Below are 26,219 nucleotides of genomic sequence, written 5' to 3' on the forward strand. Positions count from 1 at the left end.
CAATACAAAGCTCCATTTACTGGAGGCTACTGTAAAAGACAGGGGAAAAAGGCTGGACGTAAATGAAAGTGAAACATTTTCAGTCGGAATGGCTACCCATTGTTGTGTAATAACCCCACTTTCTCTTCTGAAACAGACTGAGCTATGGGGTAGGAGGTTGAGGTTAGCAGAATGTGGACTGATAGAGGGAGGATAAGAGTATAATGGATAGATGCGACTGCCAGGACCTGTCGGCAGAGATGAATGGATGTCTCTAAGATGAAGCAAGTAAGACATTAGAGAACAGTGATGTAGTGAATCACGTTCAAACAAGTTTGCTCCTGTGCACGCTTTGGTGACTGTGTGGGCGAACAAAAGACAGAAGTGGGCGTGCATGTGCAGAGGAGTGTCCCAAGCTGCAGGGTCTCACCTCTGACAGTGGCCCTCCAAGATGGGAAAAGTGCTCTGAAATTGATGTAGGTGACATCCGAGGGCGACAATGATGAATCTGTGAGTCTGATTACAGAAGAAAAATGGCAAACACCAAACAGATAGAAATGGAAAACAAAGAAGACGAGAAAGGATGGGGACCACACAGCTGAAAAAAACAGGCTGGAAGAAAGAGAAAACAGTCTTCTGAATGTTTTAATACATGAACAAATCATAGTCAGTAGAAAAATAAATCTTGAACTCAAGTGAAATGTAGTATAAGGTATGGACATTGTTAAGAAAGGAGTGCAAAACCTTTTCAAATGGAGTTAAAAATATGTCTGCATCCCATCGCTAAAATTAAAGTTTAGGTTTAAAGACACTACCCATGTCACATATATACCATAGCGATAGACCCATATGATTTTTTTTCAGGGCTGATATCAGTACCGATTATTAGTGGTAAAGAAAGACTAACCGATATTTTAAGCCGATATTCAGTAAAAATGACATTTTTGGCATATATTTTTTAATAATACAAACCCAACAAACACTTAATTTAAATCCAAAAGAGCATATGTTTACTAAACAGCAACTTTTTCAGATTTGCATTTTATTCCTTTCTTCTTTCTAAACAAATGACATCTTGTGCTGCACCGTTGCCCCGATGACCTCAAAGAATATGAAGTTACAAGATTTATTGTTTGTTTGTTTAAAAGGGATATTCAAGAATGCTAGAAATGGCCACATGCAGAATTCTCATTCTATAAAACAACATTACTATTTTAGGGGAAATGGTTAAATTCCTAGAATCGCTCTAATTTCGCTGGAAAGCTCCACATTGAAATGGAAGAATGTCCAAAAAGTTCCTTCCTAAGTGTTTTTTTTTTTAACAGTATGCCTTTGGTTCTTTTTCCTCCAACACATTTTCATTCAATTTATTTTCATATGGAACATTCTGAGTACATGACCTTTGGGAGCAGATAGTTAAATGCATCTTGGACAGAGTAGGATGCTGAATGATTGCATCCATCGAGTGCTCTGCCCTCTCTGGTGAGTCTGAGTGTCAGCAGATGCTCTGTGCATCTCCCCCCCATTGGAACATATGGCTCTATTCAGAGAGGTACACTTGTATGAATATTAATACACTTCCAGCATGCTATAAGCACCCTTGCAGGGAGGCCAGTTTGACTTGAGTGAACATTGGTGCCATGTGTTAAAATGATTCATCTCACAATTTAGGATGCTGAAGGAGTCAAATGAAAGATGGCCCCACCCACAAGCAATTTCACCCTTCTGATTATGTTTTTTTTATTGTGTTGTCCTGTTGCACAGTTAATATTGTACCTCTCCTCATCACTCATAATTTAGTTAGCAATCAGATAATAGCAAACAGATATTTTATTCTGTTCCAAAAAAGGGATAGTGTAGTGCAGATACACAGAACTGTTTTACTGTAAACTCAAACTACGACATTCAACGTCTTAAAACATGCTCAGGGAGGGCAGGATAGCTTGTCACGCTCGGCGCAAACAACGCAGGGGCACCGGGGGTTCTTTCATAACACAGAAACTTCCATTCAAACTATGGCGTTCGGCACATAAAAGGTTTTTGTTCGATTTTTACGTTTTGTGATCGTAAGAAGCCAAAATTATAATCACGATTATCTTTCGATTGATTGCTCAGCCCTACCCTTGCTGCCTTTGGGGTAAAGGCGAGCAAACCCTGGAATGGCACCAGTCAGCACAAGAGAATCACAATCACTTCACATAAACATAAAATCTATGTCATTGTAATCAGAGGCAGCTATTCAGCCCCAGGGATCTGTTCAGAAAAATGTTTCTCAATATAAGTATTTTATATCAGTCAATATTGCTAATTATTATTTGACAAAAATAACTGCTTTTGTGTACATTGTAATGTGCAAAGTCGCTCTTCCGGCAGTGCACTTTAAATTCTTTGCTTTAGACTCTACTCCAAAGGAGTATAGAGAATAGTTACACACAAACATATTAACTCAATGTTCAAACGATGTAAGTGTAGTGAACTAATACTCTCTTGCAGGCATTACAGTTGACGAACCACCTTAGGACTATTTTATCTTTTTAGAAGGCTCATTATTGCCATTCATATTTTACTTGACTAATCGTGACTAGGGGCGCGGGGAAGTTCATTCTGCCATATTATCTATTGCTACGGCCATGCGCTATTCTGTGTGTTCGGAGCGGTATAGTGCGCGTTGCTTTCCCAACGCAGCATGCACTGACACACAGTCTCCCCACTCCAGTCGGAGCCGCTAGTTCTCAGTTTTGGGGGAATAACCGAATAACACATCTGGGCAACACACTTTTCCAGTTTCCAAATGGTCTGAGCAAACAGCCACATTCGGAAATAGGATAATGTAGCGTTTCAAAGAAAGGGATTGTTGCGTTTGGTTCAAGATGTCTGTCGTTGAGCAAGGAAAACAGAGATGTGGAGTAACTGTTGGTTCTTTATTTGCAAAATCTTGGGTTGTTTAATGGCGGTCAATACACAAGGCACTTCAGCAGATGAAACAATGTCATACTCCAGATCAGACGGTTTTATCCTGTCCGCCAGCAGAAACTAGGAAGGGGAGTGAACGAAAACATGTCCATATAATAGATAATCCGTTCTGTTATCACCTGAATGTTCTGTTATCGACTGAATGTTTTGTGTCTATGTGTCATGGAGAATTACTGAGCTCTGTGTGCCATGTCCGTGTTCTGTGGCTATGCGGAATGGAAAGTTACAAAGCTCTGTGTGCTGTGTCAGTTTTCTGATTGAGTCACTGTTTGTATAAATTAATAATAGTATATACACATTGATTGATATGATAAAGTATATAAGTTTTTATAAACTAATAAGAGTAAGTACACATTGTTGTTGCTCCCTCTTCAGGATCTCCTATACAGGTAAACCACTTATCCTTCCAGAGGTGTTTAATCAGGTTAGTATGCACAATCTAATGTTATTGTAAAAGTTGTACCGAGTCAATCAGCCATTTATTTCAACAAAGTTATGCCACACTCTCCTTTGGCATACGCAATATAGGCAGTTCTTTAGTGGTGTAGTTTCTTCTTCTTTGTTGGTTTAACTGCTTCTTGTTCGTGGCTTGAGGCTACTGCGCGCTGTTTACAACACGTATAATGGCGCCATCGAGATTTGCGTTCTGAATTTTTTTAATATCAGACATTTAATCAAAGGCCTTTTCTATTGATATAGAGCACATGCCAATTGCAATACATATTGACATTTGAATTATTGTCAAACCCTAATAGAAGTGTATATCAGGACAACTATAACACTAGACTTTCTAAACAACACAGGTTTGATGAAAATCACAGAGTACAAAAGTCTCTAAAGCGGCTCCTCTGCCCCCCTTGCTGAGAAGATGAAGCTTGCCCGCTTGAGATAACAATAGCTCTGGCTGGCTCAGAGCCTCCAACTGGTTCTAATCGCTTGTTGTTGGTGAGATTGTCTCTCAGTAGTTTGCCAGGATGTTATCTCTATGATGCTATGCGGTTGTTATGGAAACACAAAATGAAAACCCATTAGATTGAACAAGATACCGAGATATTAGGCTAAGTTTAAAGATGCAAACATATAAAAAGTAGTCGTATATAAAAGAATAGCAGAAGTATGGGCATATCAAGTTTTCAGGAAAGGAAACTTCATGATGAATTCAGAAAAAATAAATAAAACACAAAGCATTTGAAATCGGTCTGGAATTTAATAGTGGGGCTTCTGTAGCATGGCAATTGGTGATCAAAATTTTATTTTATTTCATACAGATTTGCGATATGTCAAGTTTATTAATATCCATTCATTTTCTGAACCACTTGCCTTGCCAAGAACGCTCCCTTTTGGAACACGTTCTGTTTGAACCCTGTTTTTCCCTCAGTTTGCGGTGTTTTGCTTTTGTTTTCTTTAGTTAATAAATTGCGGCAAATCCATCTCTCTTATCAAAAGGTGCTCCTTCAGTTTTTGGGAAAATTAAAAGCTTTTAAGCGTGCCTTATGGCGCGGAAAATACAGTAGTAGTAGTCAAAGTAGTAAAAGTAAAAATAGTTTTGATACTAGTAGTATTTCATTCATAATTGGTGTGAATTGGGATTTGTTTGTAACGATAGGGTTTCCTATGGCCAATTCTCTTAAAAAAGGCTCATGTAACAACCACATAACTTTTTATTTTACTTCCGTGACTATGACTTAAAATGAGCACCTTTTTCAAGATCATGCGAACAGACAAATCAAGGTTAGATTCACTTAGAGACAAGCCCCCGCTGACAAATAATACACAAGCTTTATTTTGGTCAACAGAGATGAAATACAACAGAAAATAGTGTTCTTGCTGCATTATTTTTCACAAAAGAAGTTATATTTTGCTATATTTCCGATGTTGATCACATACGCAAGATTAATGCCCTTGGTTTTGCAGTCAATTTGACCAATTGCGAGTCTATCCTTCCCCAGCCTCGAGCAACCCATCTGGGACACTTGCATTGGTGCCTGGTTCTGTATGACTGAGATGCTCTTGTTACACGCAGTTACAAGGAGAGGTAGGCTGGGTAAGGACAGCACATGCCTCTGAACTGTCAACACCATATGTTCATTCAAAATCAGTGAATTAGTGTTTATGCAAATGTTTCATCCAAGATTGCTCCAAGCTGTATTTTCGTAGATAACACCTATTCAGGACACAGTGCGTATACACCTTTGTGACAAATGAAAAAAACATTTATTCTAATGTTTTTTTGTAAATATGAAGCACTAATAGCATACTTACACAGTGCTAAAAAAATAAAACTGAATGATTTCAAATGCTATGTATATGTAGCTAAATTGTTATGCAAGTACTGTTTTCACCAGGATTGTGCAATTTACAGGGTAAGAAAACCCCCAAATTTTCTTAGTTACTGTATTGGCCCGAATATAAGACGACCCTGATTATGAGACGACCCCCCCTTTTTCGAGACTCAAGTTTGAAAAAAAATGTTTTGAACACCAAATTTAATTTATGTACAGAAAATGATTACATCTGAAACAAATTATTATAACAATACATATATTCAAGAGAAAAAGCATGTAAATGATGCAGTGATTTATTTACTGCACAGATCACTGCTTCACCTGGAGGACATCGGGAGCACTGGGAGGATCATGTTCTTCGATTTCTCCAGCGCTTTTAACACCATCCACCTAACCCTAGCCCTAACCCTAACCCAAATGTTTGTCAAAAAGTCTCATTTTAAACAAGAAAAAAAAAAAATGTTTTCTTTTAAATGAACCAATGTACAAAACTGTGTTTTAATATTTCTTAATCCTCAAATGCATGCCTTAAAAAAGTAGTCATCTCATTTGAACTTGTTCACATCTTGTGACCTTACAATCATAAACGTGGGTGTATTTTGTGTAATTTAGTCTCAGTACAAATATACACTTGTTGTGAAGGTCCATATGGTTTGTCAGAAAACACTAGCAGACAATGTCATGACGTAGAGTCGTAGACCAAGGAACCCACCAGACAGGTCAGGAATCTTTAGACACAGGGAGGAGGAACTCACTTCTGTTGTTTTGGAATATTTCAGTACATTTCTGAACATCTTCGTTATTTCTGAGATTAAATTGAATATCAAGAGCTCCTTTGTTGACACCTAACCCCCTAACACACACACACACACGCACGCATGCACGCATGTGCACGCACGCACGCACACACACACACACACACACACACACACACACATGCACATGCACATCACCCAAATACCTATAATAAGGTGTTGAGAGGAGAGTGTGTACAAAGAGATCAAGGAAATTGGTTTTCTGCAAGTGATGAGTGGGTCATAAGCTGTTCAATCATAGAGGCAGATTTTACTAAACCTGCTCCCGGAACTTCAATTTAGATCAGAGAGAAAGAAGCAATCTAACTCCATTCTACCCATATCCAACAACTCATGGCGCTCAGCCTCCGAGTGGCATTTTTCAGAGAAACTCACAAAATTATCCAAAGGTAATACTAGATAATATAATAATAGAAATTAAATAATAATAGATAACATGTCTGTGTCGCTCAACTGTTTTGTTTATATACAGTATAACGAAATATTTTGTGACAAAACATCAAAAGTGAGAACATGTGCTATATGCTGACACTGATTTAGCTAATAAACAGAGACTATGTTATGGATGATCTTTCCAGAAGGTTGTGAATTATTCACTTGGTTGTTGGCAGTCGGCCTGGGCAAACATGAAAGGCCTGGCGTCTACCCCAGGAAGGGCTAAAGGATGGGAGTGTCTGTCCCGACTACTCTGAGCTCAGAGTTATGTTAGTGCAGAGAGCAGCCCAATGGTAGTTTGTTCATTAAGGGTCCCTTGCTGGGTGAAAACATCCAGTCAGTGTCAATTACACAGTAGCAGGTGGGCAGGTGCACTCTTCACTGTTGGGAGGAGTAGAACCATTAGGGCAAGCAGCTAACGCCAGAAAGCAAAAGCACCTGCACTAGGCAAATGATACAAAGTCTTTGTCAGATGGCGTACCACTCACATGGTATACGCTATTTTGGAATGTTGTGTCGTCTCTCTCTTGCAATGCCCCTTGGAGTGTGCAAGCCAACCACACGAATAAAGGTAAGGAATTGTTTTCTCTTTTTTTTTATTACTGTACTGTTTCATTGTATTACTGTTCCGACCTACACCGAAATTCGATTTACGTTGCCGCGTAGGAACGGATCGATGTCGGAAACCGAGCACCCCCTGCAGTTGTGTAGAGGCGAAAAAGTCAAAGTATCTTGGTGGTGAGTTCAACACATACGTGTTTTCAGTAGTCATCAAGACGTATGAAAAAAAAAAAAAAAATGTGACAAATGGGCTCATGCCTTTCCCATGGTCCTAGAGGCTCAGAAGAATATACTGTAAGAATGAAAAAAATCAGGAACACATCCATCTGTTCAGATTTTGGCTAGTGCATTTTGTCGGGCCATTGACAGGTTTTGGTGAATTATAGAGACCATAACCTGACTTTGGGACTTTGGTACTTTGGGAAGAGGTGAGACAAAAGCTGGCCTGTTTGTGAAGAGCAGAACATATTCCACACGCAGGAAAAGAAAAGAGAAAGAAAGAGCTGGCTTCATGAGGAATCCCTTCAAGCATGCACTTCAACTTCTGGAAGAGAAGAGTAGTGGGACACTGGAAGCCACCGAAGAGGAAATTGAGCAGTACATCAGGGGCTAATACAGCGACCCAAAGAGGAACGCTCCATTAGCTTCGCCAGTATATGTCCCCCGTCCACCTCCTCCAACCACACAGTTTGACAACTCCCCTCCCCGGCTTCGCGAGGTAAGAGCAGTCGTCAAGAAGGCCAGGTCAGCATCAGCTCATGGAGCGAATACAATCCCTTACAAGCTTTACAAGAACTTCCCCTAAGTGCTGAAACGGAAATTCATGAGCACAGCATGGCAAACCGACTCATCAGATTGGCAAAGAGATGTGGCGGTGTTTATTCCGAAAGAACAGGACTCCCACAGCATCAGCCAGTTCAGAAGCATTGCACTTCTGAATGTTGAGGGAAAGGTCTTCTTTGACGTCATGGCCAAGAGACCACACAGAGCATGACTATATTGACACCAGCTGTCAGAAAGCGGGAGTGCCAGGGTTTCCAGGATGCATGGAGCATTCTTTCATGATTTGGGGGCAGATCCAGAGGTTTAAGCAGGAGAAGAGCGACCTCCACGTGGTGTGGCTCAACCTCGCCAATGTTCCGTCCCTCACAAATTCATCCAATTTGCTTTGGAGTTCTTCTACGGCCCTGATCCCATCAACAACCTGGTATCCAGCTACTTCAGGGACTCTACCAGCTCAGTGGCCTAGTAGTAGAGTGTCCGCCCTGAGGCTGGAAGGTTGTGGGTTCAAACCCCGGCCGGGTCATACCAAAGACTATAAAAATGGGACCCATTGCCTCCCTGCTTGGCACTCAGCATTAAGGGTTGGAATTGGGGGGTTAGATCACCAAATGATTCCCGAGCGCGGCACCGCTGCTGCTCACTGCTCCCCTCTCCCCCAGGGGATGGATCAAAATCACATGGGGATGGGTTAAATGCAGAGGACAAATTTCACCACACCCAGATGTGTGTGTGACGATGATGATCATTGGGACTTTCCAGATGAGTTTCAGCCTCCAGGACTTCACAACAGGGTGGCAGAAGCTGGAGGTAGGCATTGCCATCGGGTGTTCCATCTCCCCAATCCTGATTGTCGCAGCCTTTGAAGTCATCCTCTACGAAGCCCGTCAGACCGTAGGAGGAATGAGGTTGCAGAAAGGGCAGAGGCCCCCACCACTCCGAAGCTACATAGACGATGTCACTGTGGTACTGCAGACAGCCCCTTGCATAAGAACGTGCATCAAGAGGCTGGAAGTGGGCAAGGATGGAAATAAAACCATCCAAATCATGTAGCCTCTCCTTGCGCAAAGGCAGCAGAAACAACAACACCATCTTTGTTGCGGGAGGCGACAAATTGCCTCTACTGGCCAACCGGTCCATCCAAGCCTAGGGAGGTAGTACACCGCAGATCTGTCAGACAAGCAGTAAGGCAAGGCAGTACGGAAGCAACTCGCAGAAGGTCTGGCGAACATCGACAAGAGCCAGCTACACGGAAAGTAGAAATTGTGGTGCTACAACGTCACATTGTATCGAAGAGTCATGTGGCTACTGAAGATGCGCGACATTCCATCCTCAACAGCGAACGGGCTGGACAGGCTAGCCAACTCCTACATTTTAAAATGGCTAGGTCTACCAAAAGGCTTCTCTGACACAGGCTTGCTCGGGGCAACCGCGCTGCAACTACCAATCCAGTCCAAAACCTTGGGCTACAAGCAGGAGAAGGCCAGGTTCGTTCTTGAGCTAAAATAATCCTCAGATCCTACAGTGAGGAATTCACTCTTCCCCACCCGAACAGGCCGAAAGTGGCAAGCAGGCCCAGAGGTCGCCAATGCCATTGGCAGGCTTCAACATCGGGAGATAGTTGGCAAGATACAAGAAGGGAGAGCGGGGCTTGGCTGGGGAGATCCTCCACAACTCTGGTCCAAGGCCACAAAGAGGGAACGAAAAGCCATGGTTGTGGAAGAGGTGTCAAGAGCAAATCAGGAGCAGTACACCATCAAGGCCATGTCACAGTCAATGTTTTCAACGTCCAGGGTAGATGTGGGGTATATACAGATGGTGCGTGGCGGAGGTTGGCTACACCCAAGGTCTAACAAGGAAGAGGGCATTGGTGACAGTACCCCCCCCAAAACTGTCACGTCTTGTCCCCAGCCGTTCCACTATGTGTCTGTTGTCATGGTTTCTGTCTGTGTGCTCGCCCCTCCCCTCCTGTGTGCCCATGATGAGTTTGAGTATTCTCACCTGCCTCTTGTTACCTGTCGTGTATATAAGTCCTGTCTGCCCCTCGCGTCCCGTCGGATTATTAATGTCTTCATGTTTCACGGCTTTGTCGGTCAGTCCCGTTGTTGGTTTTGTTAGTAAGTCATGTCAGTTTGCCGAGTCTTTTGAGTTTGCTTCAATAATTCCTGGTCCAAGCTGCACTTGGTCGCCCTGCTCCATTCCTTCCGTGACAGATCTGAACAAGAATAAGGTCTGTGTTTTCCCTCTTCTGCTTGGTTGAGCTAAATAGTCTGACCACCAAAGTGTGACACAGCAGTCGGCCATCGGTCGGCTACACTAGCAGACGTCAGTTTGGAGCATGGATTTTGTCCACAGTGAAGGCTCAGGTCTGAAATGTGTTGCCCGCTACAGGTTTGTTCATATATGAATCATATCCGTCTTGATAAACAGTTTTCTTAAGAGTAGTAGTATCGTTAAAATCGTGATGATAGCCATCCCGTTCAAGGGCTGCAGAAAATCAAGGGCTGTTCAAAAGCTTTGCAGTTTTCCCGACCACCCAAACCAATTTAATAGTTTTTATTTACTTTTTGATAGACAACCATTCATTAGTCATTTTCCTTTAAATCCACTGCCAACAATTTGTCACGCTGGATAGAAAAGTGACGAAACAGACAGAAGAATTAACCACTGATGCATTCAAATAGACTGAAGAAAATATTTGATATTGTGCAATCATCTTTGAAGAAACTTCGTTTGAAGTAATGTACTGTTTTTTTCTTTCCATATCTTCGTTTTTAAGTGAAAATCTTACGCAGCTGAATTTTGATAAAAATGCTGAAATGCAGAGTCGAGCCTTGTTTACTGTGCTTTAGTTGGAAAGTTTTATTTGATACAAGTACAAGAAACATCCTCATTCTGGTGAATTAACCAGAGCGCAAAATCAAATCATCAGCAGTCGAACATGTAGTTCACCTCCTCTGGGTAAGGGACAACCTCAATAAATAAGACTGTCTTGGTAATGAGATTTTTTTGATGGGTCTTGTAACATGGAAATTGACCTTGAGGAGGACCTTCCCCTCATTTAAACCACAAAACCATCTGTACAGACCTTTTAAATGGATTGTATAACAAAAATTCCTATCTTGACTTTTTTCATTTTGCCCTTTGTGCTCAAATTCCATTGTCTTTTTCTCAACAACGGTTAAGGCATCGAGATTTCAGAGAGGTTGCTAAGATGAAATATTTAAGGCATCAAAAAATTCAGACAGTGTTGCTAGAGTTAGATAAGTTATGCCTTTCTGTCCTTAGTGGTGTTTTTTTTAAGCACTCAACTCTTAAAACAAAGAAGGGTTTGACATTTTCTAAACTGTTAACAAGCCAAGGTACATCTCATTGCCTTCAGGAAGACATGCATCGACATTATGCAGACATGCAGGAAGTCCATTAGTCCGTCCGTCCGTCCATCCATCCATCCATCCATCCATCCATCCATCCATCCATCCATCCATCCATCCATCCATCCATCCATCCATCCATTTTCTTCAACTTATCCAGAATTAGGTCATGGGTGCAGCAGCTTTATCTGGTAAAATATTTTCTCCAGAGTCATAGTTTCACCAGTATGTGCTGGGTCATCCACTTGGCCTGCTCCCGTGGGGACATGCTTGTATCACCGCACCAGAGGTGTCCAGAAGGAATTCTAACCAGATGACTTAGCTCATCTGGTTCCTGTTGATGCGGAGAAGCAGTGGCTCTACTCTGAGCCCCTCCCAGATGAGAGATTCACCGTATCCTATCTCAAACAGTCGTACTAGCTTATAATTATTAAAGCTGTAAAAATCAAATATTGGTATGTTGTTGACCAAACTATCACGCTTAAGAGTTATTGTTCAATTTATGACACTTTAGTGCTTCATGACCATTACAATGTTCTGGTTGGCTAAGGAAAACTGAGTCAGCCATATTGGGTTTGTCCAAGAACTCAGGGTCCACTGCTTTGGAGAAATATTATTTTATTTTGCACTGAAGAATAGACCTATACAGGCTATTTCTTTGCATCTGTATGTCTATTTTGGGAATCTTAGCTACATTTGACATAATTTGGATGGGTAGATGATTCACAAAATTAACTGAAAAAGAAATCAAGTCTAAATCATGAATCAATTTCAATTTTACAAATGTTAAAATTATTTTCCATTTCGAATTTTGCAGACTATGTGCAATACTGCCGCAGACCTAGAAGGCCGTGGACCACTAATCTCAATGACAATCTCTGATCTATAACAAAGGCTGGTAAGCGTAAATCAATAAAAAGAAAGACAAAAATCTCAAGGGACTGTTTAACAAGATTAATCCAAGAGAGATTATTTCAATTTCTAAATGCCCCACAGCGTTGACCTAAAATTAATTGTTCCCACAGAGGAAGGACCCTTGAGACGGACATAAAAATGTAGAGAGAAATTCTGGGTAATTACACAAGTGATGAACATTTTTCTGTGAAAAGGCAATCTTGGATGATGCAAGTTATCAAAGAAAAAAACTGACCTTAGGCAGAGGAAGAGCGCATCGAAGTGTTGACATGCCTGCACTGCTGAGACTGGGACGGCTCTCATAAAGAATGACATTCTGGGAAGAATTATCACTGCAAATCAGCCTCTATATCCTCGGTATCTATTGTATATGGGGCCTTGATATATGTAGTTAATAGCAACAATACAGTGCACAATATTGTGGAAGACTGGACCAGCTCTTCACCCTAAGCAGTGTCATCGAGGGTGCATGAGAGTTTGCCCAACCAGTCTAAATGTGCTTTGTGGACTTGGAGAAGGTGTTCGATAGTATGCCTTTGGGAGATCTATAGGGGTGCTTCTGGAGTATGGGGTACCAAGCCCACTGATCAGGGTGGTTCGGTCCTGTATCACCGATGCCGGAGTTTGGTCAGCTCAGTAAGTTGGATTCGTTCCCGGTGAGAGTTTTTCTCCGCCAATGTTGCCCTCTGTCACTAATTCTGTTCATAACATTTTGGACAGAATTTCCAGGTGGAGACGAGGCATTTGAGGGTGTCTGATTTGGTGATCTCAGTATCGCATCTCTGCTTTTTTCCTGAAGATATGGGGCTGTTGGTTTCATCAAGTCAAGTTTATTTATATAGCCCTAAATCACAAGCAAGTCTCAAAGGCCTTCTTCAAGACGTGATCTCTAGCTTTCACTGGAGTGGTTTGCAGGCAGTTTTGAAGCAGTTGGGATGAAAATAGGCACCTCCAAATCTGAGACCATGGTCCTCAGTTGGAAAAAGTGTGAAATGCCCACTTCGGGTTGGTGATGGGCTCTTGCTCCAAGTGGAGGAGTTCAAGTATCTTGAGGTCTTGTTCACCAGTCAGAGCAGGATGGAGCGTGAGATCAACAGGCCAATCGGTGGAGAGTCCGCTGTCGTGGTGAAGTAAGAGCTGAGCCGAAAGGTAAAGCTCTTTATTTTCTGGTTGAGCTGTATCCCGACCCTGACATATGGCCATGAGCCATGGGTCATGACCGAAACAACAAGATCCCGGATACAAAGGGCCAAAATGAGTTTCCTCCACAATGTGTCCGGGCTTTACTTTTGTTAATGAGACTATTAGAGGTTGTTATTGATTTCACAAAAAGTTGTTTTGAGGTAACTGAATAAAGTTAGCAGGTCTGCCTCACAGTTCAGAGGTGCAGGGTTAGATTCCTCAGGGTGTCCAGGGTCTTCTCTTGTTATAGGGTGAGACGCTCGGTCATCTGGGAGAAACTCTGAGTCGAGTCAGTGCTCCTCCGCATTGAAAGGAGCCAGATGAGGTGGCTCGGGCATCTGATTAGGATGCCTCCTGGTGTTCCGGGCATGTCCCGTCGGAAGGAGGCCCTGGGGACAACCCAAGACACGTTGGCGAGACAATGTCTCCTGGCTGGCCTAGGAATGCCTATGGGTCCTCCGAGATGAGCTGGACGAATTGGCTGGGGTGAGAGAAGTCAGGGATTTCCTGTTGGAGCTGCTTCCCCGCCACCTGACTCTGGATAAGCGGTAGAAGATGGATCGATGCAGGATGACAGCTCTTGTTGTGTAGAAATGTCCTATCTGAAGGTTTTCTAAAAAATGATATATATTGCCTGAATTATCTTTGTAGATTGTCATGTCTAAAAACAAATATGTTTTCTTGGCTGTACTCCAGTGAAAGTTGAACACTGGTATTAATACTGTTAAAAAACCTTTTTCTAATTTGCTTTGTCGCACTGAGGATGGCCACTTTGGCTGAAATGCATTGGGGTGTTTCGTCCATTTTTTGACATGCCATGATACATTACAGATATTTTAATTTCATCCAGAGAGTGACTTGGTTTTCTATTTTTTTTTTATAATTTAATAACTTTACCCTTTTGTGTTGAAGTGCTAAAACTAACAAAAGTGACAAAATGCATGGCTAAAAATGAAAGCACATCAGGTTTTAATCATGCACTGCTTATTTTAATGAGTCAAATGAGTTTGTGTTGAGACTGAACCAAGCCAAGACTCTCTCTGATGAAGTCAGTGAATTGTCTTGCCCTTAGCATGACAGCAGGCAAATTTCAGAGTTGAGAAACAAACCGATGTCTTGCAGCAATTTTGACCATTTTTTTTTATTCTCTTTCACACTTCTCTCATCTAACTTAGCTATAGTCCTTTGGGCACTACCCTGACAAAGCAATCTCTTTGTAATTATTTACTGAATGGTAATTCTCTCAACTTTGCACAAGTCTCACAAGAACCCTTACAAGCCCTGCAAATATTGTGGCCTTGTCAAGAACATCAACTTGGCGCAAACACGCAACACAGTAGCCTACCTTGAACCCCAGCTCTTGTGCGACTGTTGATCCCACACAAAGTGTTTGGCTCCATCAACGGATCATGAACCATCTGCCCAACTGAGTCTGTACATGGCATGAGGGATGTCTGTCTTGTTATCCTTTATTAATGAGGCATTGCACAGTTGCCAAGGAATCACAGCACCACAAACGGATGGTATGCAAATGTTCTTTGCTTCTGTGAAATGGGGGCTTCAGAGCTGTACGAAAGCCAGTTTTGCACTCATTGATTCATATTGAAGCCAAAAGTCAGGAAAGTCAAAAAGGTCTTCTGGATGGCCATGGTCTTCGTATGTTCTGTCGTACAGTGCTACCCCATTTCAGTGAGTCCATTCACCTAAGCTCATCATTCAAGGTGCCACATGGGTCACCTGTCCCAAAGGCTTTTTCAAGTGAGCATGGCACAGTTGGCTTTGTGGATAACTCTATAATACAAACCCCATTTGTCATGTAATAATGAGTAGTTGCCAATGTAAATTTGAACCCAGTTCTGCTGGGTTTAAAAAGAAAATCTACATTGACCAAGACAACAAACAAAATCACAAAATAGCAAGACTGTATGATCAGAATGCTGCGTAACGCTCCCGGATTATAAATGTAAATCCCAGGATTTGAGTTGTCCAGTGTTTCTTAGCCTTGATTGAGCCAACATAAATTTTACCACTAAACAGAAATGTCACAAAAGTTAATTACAAACACTTTTAAGAGTCATTAACTTTTCCCAGTTTATTCATAACTTGTCTAAATGAGTGTAAAATATCAATCTTTTTTAACTGAAATTGTCAATATCCTCTCAGGCAGCCAGAGGCTAGGCAGGGGCAAGACGGACCCTGGGCCTCTCAAATAAATCTTGTGCCCCCTCAAACTATCCATACATCTATCTGTACCACTTGCCCCCACCCATGCAGGCACAGGGAGAACATGCAAACTCCACACAGGGTGGACCGGAGATTGAATCAAGCCCGCACCCTCTGAACTATGAAGCGAACGTGCTAACCAGTGTGTCACCGTGCTGCCCCCCCCCCAAACTAAATCCCCCAAAATATATTATATTTCACATAGTTCGATATCATATATTTCATATATTTATATCCCATGCTTCTTCCCTCCGCTCCACTTCTTAATGTCTTGCTTCCCCCACATATATAAAATATATACATTCCTGAATCAGAATCCTTGACTAATAAATTGAGACTTGGACCAACCAATAACAACAATCCCATCCTTCATTTGAATCTAATGAGTAGCTGCTGATCATGCAGAAAAGCAAGTTAGAAGCATGTGTGTTTGCATTAATGCATTCAAGCCCCGCATGTATGAACGCATGCAGTTGTTTATAGGGTAATAATAATTGGGGCCTCCATGAATTTCTTGTGGCCCTCTAAATACTGAGGTCTGGTGACAGGTCTGCAGGCAGCAATGACTTATTCTGTTGTATGAATGGCAACAAATGGACAAACAGGTTTATTGTATTTTCTGCCTATCACATTCCTTTGCGATCAGAGTTAAAAACGCAGTCATATTTGTAATTAATAAAAAAATCTGACAAATTTGGGGAAATAGGATCACTCCTGGTGACCTCTCATGACACACTATTATCTGTTAATAGTGGTATACATACAGAAAATACACACACACACAACCATCAAGTTAATGATCCTCTCAGGAAAGAAATAGTCATCTTGCTGAGAGGAGATTACAGCCCCCAATGGTCACCATGGTATACAGTATTACAGATGATTGATGTGATTAATAAAGTTGTTGTCATGGTACCACCACTGCCTCTGAAAGTAACATAAAAGTCAGAGATGAAAAGAGAAAGAAAGATAGGTTAGAGATTGTGCATCTACTCATTTGCATACTTTTTGCATAAATGTCAGATATAGTGGCATTTTAGTCACCATGCAATTCATCCCAGACATCATCACAAGTCAGAATACAGAAGAGATACAGAATATGAACGCTAATATAAATCATTGCAATTTCTTCTCATTTTTTGTATGACCTGTAACATGCCCAACTCAGGTGAGGAGAAAACATACTTTCTTTTTGAGAGGGTATATAAAATTACACAAATGAGTGTAGTGTAAGCTTTTACTAACATTTTTGTTAGTTGTTAGTTATCTTACATTACAAGCCAGTCTGCAGAGCTTCCACAACAGAGGGATCTCAGTGATCAAATGGGTCATTCAGGAGACGAGTTTTCCATTTTTTTGTCAGTAATGTATAGTAGATAGAGTTATGGTACAATATATACAATATTACTTTATTGAGGTAGGATTTCTGCAGACTTAAACTTTTAGATGTTTCATTCTTTTAATACCATATTCAGTATAGGAGATGTAGGACAAAAAAAAGCAATCCTTAATTAGAAAAAGAACACGCCTGATTCCTGATACAAAGTCTTACTTCACTGCTCAGGGTGAAATGGGAGAGCTTTTCAATTTGTTCACAATGTTCTTTGACATTTCATATATTACACACTTTCTGTTTGATTTCTTTTGATGCCTTTTTAAACGGCAGTGCAGATGAACTTGCAGTAACTCCTTTCTACAGTGCAAGCTGTGCTTACAGAGGTTTGATCAATAGAGAGTTTCGTGACGAAGAGAATGTCATTATGGTTGGTAAATGGCAGCATGCGATGTAATTAGAAGGAAATTACCCAGAGGTCAACTCACACATAAAACTAAGTTCCCTGAGTAAGGCAGAACAGTTATGGACCACAATGTTTGGTCAAGGCAGATACGTTAGTTTGGATTCATGGAGCCATCGTGGTGTACGTGGAGTTTAGCTCTACAAGAAAGTAAAGGGATATAATATCTTAATTTCGTTGTATACCAGTTGTACAATGACAATGAAGGCGTTCTTCTTCAATGCGAAGGAGTAGTGGCTCAACTCTGAGCCCCTCCCGAATGACCGAGCTTCTCACCTTATCTCTACCATTTATTGTAGCGAAATAAAATAGTGACTATTTGTATGTCAGCTTTTATAGATTGATAAACACACCCAAATTGTTTAGATAGATGTAGTTCTTAGCGATTAATGCATTGGTGGAAGTTTTTCTTTCCCGTGTGTGTGAAATGTCCCACTGTGTTTGAATGCACCTTGTGTTTGGTGCAGATAGCAAGTCACGGCAGTGTTTGTGGTGGATCTAGACAGTTTTATCTGGGTGGTGAAGGGGTAGCAGGGGTTCAGTTGCGGAGGAGTTTTAACAAGCAGCCACGCATAGCTATAGTACAATTCTATTCTATTCTATTCTATTCTATTCTATTCTATTCTATTCTATTCTATTCTATTCTATTCTATTCTATTCTATTCTATTCTATATGCAAGCATGCAGGCGCACACACATTTCTAATTTAGGTTTTAGTTTCTGCATTCCCAGGCACATTTTATGCATGTCAATATATAACATCTCTTAATGTTGAGCACTTATCCAATCCCTGTAGGCCAGGGGTTTTCAACTGGTTTTGTCCAAGGGACAACCATTATAACCAAGAAGCAACTTGGGGCCCACTGCTTTGGCGGAATATTATTTTATTTTGCACCAAAGGAGGATAGACCTATACAGGCTATATTTTTGCATCTGTATGTCTATTTTGGGAATCTCAGCTACATTTGACATGATTTGGATAGGTAAATGACTCACAAAATTAGCTGGAAAATAAATCTAGTTTAAATTGACTTGAGGATATAGCCCAAGGTTCAAGTCTATCATTGAAGTCTATCACTTTATAACCGAGCCACATCCCTCGTAACTTTGCTTTCAATTATGCTACACTTGGTGAAAACTACCCAAGAAGACACAGAAAAAGTAAATTAATGCTGCTATGAATGGTGCTGCCAGGCCCTACTGGCAGCAAAATCGAAATATAAAATGCTTCCCTCAAAGATACTTTGATATGAACACCAGGCTTGACAATTGAACCCAGCACCTACAAGTTTGGAGACGATCAATATGATTGAGCCATATCATAAAGTCATTAGGCACTCAGGAATCACCGTTGGCTTGAAAATTATTTTTCACGAGTTAACTCATTCTAAAAGAGCTTTTTTTTCTGTCTTTCTTATTATAATAGGGCTTCTGTCTTTGCTTGGGGAGGGGGGAACGTGTTAAAATGTTCTACACTTGGTGAGAACACCCCCAGGAAGACACAGAAAAAGTCAGTTGATTGTTCACAAAGTTAGCTGGAAGATATATCAAGTCTAAATAATAAATCAATTACTGTACACGGCATATCCACGTTTATTGTTAGTATATATTATACTGTGGTGTTCGCATACAGAATTCCCCCATGGAACTAAGGTTTGAAGGGTGTGTTGGGAAAGTGGTGTTTATGTGGCATCACACAACTTCTGTCGTTGTTCTTTCTATTCCTCATGTTACGAGTATGTATAGTAAAGCCTTTTGCAAACACCTCGAGCATCTCCTTTCCTTTGGCGCCACACTACCATTGCTTTTATGCCGGTCGTATCATTTTATTTGGTTGTGTTTATCCGCCACACCTTAAAAGCCAGACGGTGAAAATATTGTCACGCCTGACATGTTTATAAATAATACCACAACTTAAATTGAAAGCAATACTGTGGCCTGAACATTTTAGGTTTAGTGTATTTTAAATTAGAACCAAAAACTACAATATTCAATCTTAACATTTGCACTCTGAGTACTATGAAAGTATTTATAAATAGAAAAATAAACAGTAAGCATTTCACTATTTTCAGGTGTTTTTTTTTTCAAAAGCACTGCAGTAAGAAATACTCAAACGGTAAACAGGTATTGGTTTTTATGTATGCTTTTAACCAAAACTTTTTTCTTTCGCTTCTTAAAATGGTGAGGTGCAGGCCATCCTGCCCTGTGCTAGGTGGAACATTGGAATTTAGTTATTTTTGCATTTGGGATGACTTCCTGAGCAGGAAAAATGAGTTCCGTATGCTGGATTTGGTCACAACTCCTATTGGCCCCAGTGCTAGTGGATAGTAGTAACCTGCCATCAATCTTCTACGGCAAATATCTGTTTCCAAGCTGATGCATAATTTAGATGCATTGCAACCTCCGCTACTGTGAGTGCCATCTACTACACATCTATGTGTGGTGCAATCACAGCTACCTTTTACCAATCCATGCTTTCAAGCACATGAACCACACCATTATTTTCTTGCTGCTGCTACAGATTTCAAGCATATCAACTGCTAACGAAAATTCTGATCATGCCCACTTGTGCTCCATGGTGTTGACGTCAGACATACTGTTTTTGCAAGCTTACATATTAATTTGCTGTTGTCATCTTAAAATGGAATGTGCAGGGGACCACAAAGCCCGGTGACTTTTGGTTGGGATGAGGACAAGGGCTTCAGGGAGCTGGCCAATCGCAGTAAACCAAGCACAGCAGTCTTTAGTGAAGGGAGAATGAACATACATTAGATCATACATTACACTGCTGCATCCGGCTGCCACTGAGCTGGGGTAACCATGGAAACAGGCTGCTGGGAGACAGTCGAAAGAGTGTCAGCTGGAGCTAGTCAGTTGGCCTCCAGCTTATGAACACTGAAATAGATTAGTTTATAGCATAAATCACAACCACGCTACATGCAAGCTTGATGGTTATTAATGTTCCAGTAGGTTAAAAGATTGTGGTAGTTATGCACCCACTTGCATTCAAGTTTGTAGGCAAGGATCCAATAAAATGGCCGACATCAAAGCGCTTCTGGGAGAGCATCCGCTTTCAGCCAGTGCTCAGAGCAGTGTGCAATGCAAAATTATGCGGAGAGCATCAAACAGATGAGGGCAAGGCAAGGACAGGAAGATGGAGATAAACCGTCCTGTGATTTCCTTGCAATCGCTGATAATGGCTTCACCAATGAGCAGGGCATCAACCTCTGCGATTAATCAGCTCATTAGGAGATGTGAAAGTCATTGCTATCATGTTTGTAATGCGTTGTAATGGCAATAGAAAAATGTATGCTTGCAAAAATATGATAAAAAGAAGAGGGATGTTTGCATAACTCATAGAAAACCATAAGGGCTCAGCCAGCGACAAAAAGAAAAGGCGGAAGAGCGAGGGGGAAGGAGGAGAACTGAATCGATAAGAACAAATCCATAGAGGAAGAAAGAAAAGCATGTTGATGAAGATCGACGCTGGAACCAAACTGAATCAAAAACAAGCAAGACACTGAATGACATCTAATCCTTTAGACTCCTTTGAGGTTAGTTTAGGAGGGCATGGATTAGATAAATGAGCAGAAATGAGGTGGCATGGACAAAAAAGGGGGGGAAATACATGAGGAAAGATTATTTACTGAAGAATCATGTCATGAAATAAACATGAGGAATCTTTTTCTCACTCCCTTTAATCCACCTACTCAAGTAGGACATGGCTCGCTCTCTCTCCTCGCGGTACCAAACTCTCACACTTGGGGGAATTTTTGTATCTTCACTGAGAGGAAAGTGATGCTAAAGTCTGTCCACACCATTAGTTCATTTCAACACATTCCTTTCAGATAAAGTTTACTCGCTAATACTTTATGCTGAGTCTGCCACACACAAAAGTGATGCGCTTGATAAGGCTTAAGATAGCTGTTACATTGTTTTTAACACTAAACGTCTCTTGAATATTACCCTCCCCATCCATCCTTTAAGCTGGCGCCTTTCTCTGTAATGAGCAGAGTGATCCTATCTCATTTTTATGGTACATACAATAAACACTCTTAATGTCCATGCTAATTAATCTAATTTTAACCTGAAAAGTTGGTGTCATTGTGTCACTTTTGGACTAAGGTAATTAAATCCAACACGAGGAAGATTCTGATTATGCAATCTCATGTCAATTTGTTTTGTGCCCATAAACACCTGTGACTTTACCGCTTTAGTATAATTATCCAGAATACAAAAGTATAAAGGTAATTTAAGAGCTGCATTGGGGACATTATAAAAGACAGAAACCCAGAAACCAAATGATCTAATAATTAGTGACACATACTAAACATATAGTGTCTGGACAATTTGTTCATCCAACTGTAGAGTGTTGAGCATTTATTAGGAAAGTTCTCTTTTCAGATAAGACTTCTAATTCTAGAAATGCTTGTGTTAATGCTGTAGATGACGTCGACAGTTTGGTCAGTGGAGAATTGTTACTTCTGCATTACACACCATTAATGGACTATTGCTCTTGCCTGAATAGAGCAGGTCAAAGTGCTCTGATGAAGGTGCTCATTCATTTTCCGCTTGCTGTGGGGCTACAAGGTCATGCTGACATTGGGTGATTTTGCGCTCTCTCTTTTTTTTTTTTTTTTTTTTTACACACATAATATGCTTACACAGTACTGTACGCTGAAGCACGTTTCAACAATGATAAATGATGATGTCACAAAACAGAGCCGGGCAACCAAATGCAGCGTGGACCAAAGGGTTTATTGAAATGAAAGGGTTAGTGGAGAACAGAATAACAGGAAGCAGCAAGGACAGACAACAGGGCAACCGACGGGTAGCATACAGGCTCGTGGCGGGACGGGAGGGGCAGGAGAGATGAGCTGTCCAGAGTACTGTTCATGCGGCTGCATGACAGATGAACCACAAGATTGAGACTTAGCTACTGGGTGAGGATTATTTGAGGACTAAACCACCTTTGACATTTGTGTTGGGCTTATAAATGCATCCAGTTCTGTGATAAACTGTTGGCAGGCCGACTGACATCCATCTATTTGATTAAATTAGATGTATACACAACCTATAGTATGAAGTGACTTTTGGGTTTACAACAGTGAGTCACTCATAGTATATGTTTGATACGAAAATCAGCAGTGTTACCAACTGAGCGAGTCAACCCAGATGCACATTCAGTCGGCATTAACTTAAACATATTGTGTGTGTGTGCGTGCGTGTGCGTGCGTGCGTGTGTGCGTGTGTGTGTGTGTTGGGAGTTTAATCATTCTACATCACTTGGAATGCAGAAAAAGTCAATCTTGGGATGGCAGAGCTATACACGTAGGGTTTATGAACTGAACAGAAATTTTAACTTGCGTAGAAGACAGCAGTATGTACTACGACAGTATTTGTACCCTAAAGAAAATGTATGTTAATTATGGAATTTAATGAAGAAAAAACAACAACATTTAAGTGAGGAGGTAAACTCTTCTCTCACACCAAATCTCCACTGAGATTGCCTGGTTGATGTGCATGGATACAGCATTCCGGAGCCGGGTGCATAATTCATAGAGGGTCTTCCAGCTTTGTTTGAGGAGAGCATTCAGCATGTTTAAAAGGCCACAATCTCTGCTATTTGAGTTTCGAAAGCTTGTGAAAGGTCTGAGATGTGTGTAAGACTTCAAACAAATCTTGCAGAACAGGCCACCCTCCGGTTACTGGACTGCCTGAAGCGATCAAATTCCCTCTGATGGCTGTCATTACTGCCTGAAAGGCTCATCCTCTTCCTCACTGCATTACGAGGAAGCAGGATTTCTTAGTAGGAAGCAGGTTTTTGCCTCAACACAAGCTGCTTGTGATGGGCGATAAGATGCAGACCTAATGCAACACACGTGTGTGTGTGTGTGTGTGTGTGTGTGCATGCATGTGTGTGTGTATTATAGAAACTGTATCGTGCTATATTAAGCATAACACTGTTAATTGTAGGTATATACTATATTACCTTTGGCAAAATGACGGTCTAATTTCTTATGAAATGTGAGTAATTTGTGTGGAAAACAGCCAAGAAGTAAACCAGAAGTAAGACTCAAACCCCGCCTCTGCTGTACTAACACGTTTTTTGAGAGACTTGCGGTGCATTTAACGACTGCTCACAAAGTGGGGCACAAATTACATTGAAAAAAAAACTAATTTAATGCATCAAACTGTAATGACTAGTAATTGAGCTCATTGCAGAAGGTACTGGAAAGATTTAATATTTTATTTGATGCACCAAAATCAGAAAAGCCGCATGTCAACTCAACTTGCAGGGACAGCTGCACTGAGAGACCCGGCGTGGGTTTTATCTGCAGGTGCGGTACAGGGATCAAATAAAAACGCAGGAGCTTGCAGCACTGGAAGTATTTGTTTACACATCCGCTCAGTACGGATTCAGATTCAGTTCAGTTCATTTTGCTGTCTACTCTGGCTGCTCGGGTTTGCCTCACTTTGGAAATGTGATTGATAAGAATACTCACCACATTCAATCACTAGCTGAGCGTTGGGTCAGGATTCCCAGGTTCCACATCTAACACTCACTGATATTATTGTACGGGTTGAGATGAATTTGAGAAGGATAGAGAGAAGAGGAGTAAAAGTGTGGTGCATTAGGAGTATTGGCCTATGGCAGCTTCACAAAGAGATGCCTGATTCTCAGATTAGAAGTTTTATCATAATAACATTTTAAGTTGACCCTTGAAAGAAAAGTGAGTGTTGGACCTCCCGGACTGCCCGCCTGATTTGGTATGTCACCACAACCTCTTTAAATGTCCCATGCCATCAAAATATAATTTCACATGGTTTTATGCATAAGATGGCAAAATAAGACTGAGACATGGTTTAAGTTTCTCACTGGCCACAATCACGCCACTGACTCACTGAATTTCAGTGGAGCCAAAAGAAGAGAAATAAATGGCAGACACAAGACGCCTACATATTGGAAACAACCAATCAGAGGCAAACTGTTTTTTATATCAAATGATGAAGAAAGATAATTCCTCCAGGTATTTTTCCAAGGTCCATGCTTACAGATTAATCTTATTTAGCGCTTAAGTGGCCTTTCAGATGACCAGAAGAAAAAAGCATTCTTCCGTCAATTAACCTTTGGGATTTATTGACAGAGTACAAGTAGGCTTCTATCCCAGCAGCAGTAAATCTCTGTTGTAGCGCATATGCTCCATCCTCCGTAACTCTGCGGGATCATGATCACTCTGTGAGATGTCAACAGAAGCTAATGAATATTGCCCTCCACGAAGCCGGGGTAATCCCGCCGACAAAATGTCCCCTCATTTATAAGATCTGCCGTAATACAGAGAGGGAAACAGACGGCATACAGGGCTCAACCTACCACAGAGGGATTTTTCACACTTTGATGCGTAAACTTAAGCCGTATTGCGTTCTTTATTTATTTAGTTGGAATTGGGTGCAGTTATTATTAGAGGATTTGTTGCAAGAGAAGACAAAGAAGTGGCCTGCAGTCCTACAAGGTGTGCCTTTTGTCTTATTTTATCATTGGTCCCTTTTGCTGTTCTTCTTTTCGTCCTCTCTCCACTTGATTCATTTCTTTCTGATCACCATCTCCTCTCAGGTGTGAACAAGTAATTGGCTTACCTCTTTCATGTCTTCGTTTTGGAGCAGAAAATGTATTCTGGTTTCATAACACAGAAACTAATTTACCGTGTGACACTTTCATAGAGTTTTTGAGAGACTGAGATCTGTGATTCGCTGCAAACATATGTTCTACAAACTCTGGATTAAGCTGAATTTGATGTCAGAATATGAAATGATGGCACCTTCACATTCCTTCACTAAAACAAATGACTGGTTTAATGTAATTTTTCTTGGTGATCGTTTGTGTATTGAAACCGCACGACTAAAAATGCACACTGCAATATCAGAAAATCATGAAACATAAAAAGTATGCCTTTAGTAACAGATTATATACAATTAAAGCAATGATTTGCACTGTGATCCTTCAAAGCCTGCTCTGCTGGCCTAAACTTTATCAAAAGCATTTAATGCTTTGTATAGATGTGTTTAAACTTCGACCCTTTTGTTGTCTTCATTTAATAATGTGTATCTTTGCTGCACATTTTACGGTCATTTGTGGGATTGTGGCGGACCTCAGTACCAGGCCTCTCACCTGGCAGGGCTACAGTTAGGGGTGGGATGATGTTTGTCCTTTGTGATGTCATGGTGTCTTTGTAGCGTTGATGACTTTGTGATGGCAGACAGTCATGGAATAAATTTCATAGTCATCAACACATATATCTGAGAACTGTTTTTGTGATGAGTGACACATAATTTTCTTCCTACAGAATTGAGCGTCAAATTAAACTATTTGAATAATGTGATTAATCACCATTTAATTGCTCTGTTCTGGCTGTTATATGACCATTTGTGGTTCTTAATCACATTACTATTAATGTATTATTTCTAAAATCATTTGTTAAGTAATTTCCCTATTTGGTACGGATGGTCTTTGGAAAAAAAACAATTATTCACCATTTGTATTCAACAACTCAGGGAATAATCCTCTTCTTTTCCTTGATCCAAATCATTCTGCTTACTTGCATGCTTTCATTTTAATCTAAATGAAAGAGACAAAAGCATATTACATTTAAGTAGCTCTCTGTTGAAAGTACTTTCTGTTACTGTCATGCCGCACAGGGAGTGATTAGAGTTGAGCAGCTCTGGCGTTGACTGGTTTCCACCACTCAGGCAGTGATCAGAGAAAAGTCTGTTACTTGCCTCTAACATCTTATGCTAATTCACTGGTTGAGTTCAATTTGAAATATAAAAAACAGTGACCTCTTTATAATCCCTTAAGATGCCTTCACTCCTGAAGTATGCTGAAAAGATGCGTCAACTGCA

The 26,219-nt window shown here is 40.9% G+C and overlaps 1 protein-coding gene and 1 pseudogene across 3 annotated transcripts in view; both read left to right on the forward strand.

Annotated features, from left to right (window-relative positions):
- The first annotated feature begins 8,569 nt into the window (after positions 1-8,569).
- Positions 8,570-9,946, forward strand: LOC148404112 (uncharacterized; annotated as a pseudogene).
- Positions 9,923-26,219, forward strand: part of gria1a (glutamate receptor, ionotropic, AMPA 1a) — a 101,797-nt gene continuing 85,500 nt past the window's right edge. For all 3 annotated transcript variants that reach the window (XM_088369825.1, XM_088369833.1, XM_088369839.1), the window contains exon 1: positions 9,923-10,058. The gene's annotated coding sequence lies outside the window, so the exon portion shown is untranslated. The remainder of the gene's footprint in view (positions 10,059-26,219) is intronic.

The sequence above is a fragment of the Syngnathus floridae genome, chromosome 1, assembly GCF_059516105.1.
Source record: "Syngnathus floridae isolate MCC-2025c chromosome 1, RoL_Sflo_1.0, whole genome shotgun sequence".
In the NCBI taxonomy this organism is placed as follows: Eukaryota; Metazoa; Chordata; class Actinopteri; order Syngnathiformes; family Syngnathidae; genus Syngnathus; species Syngnathus floridae.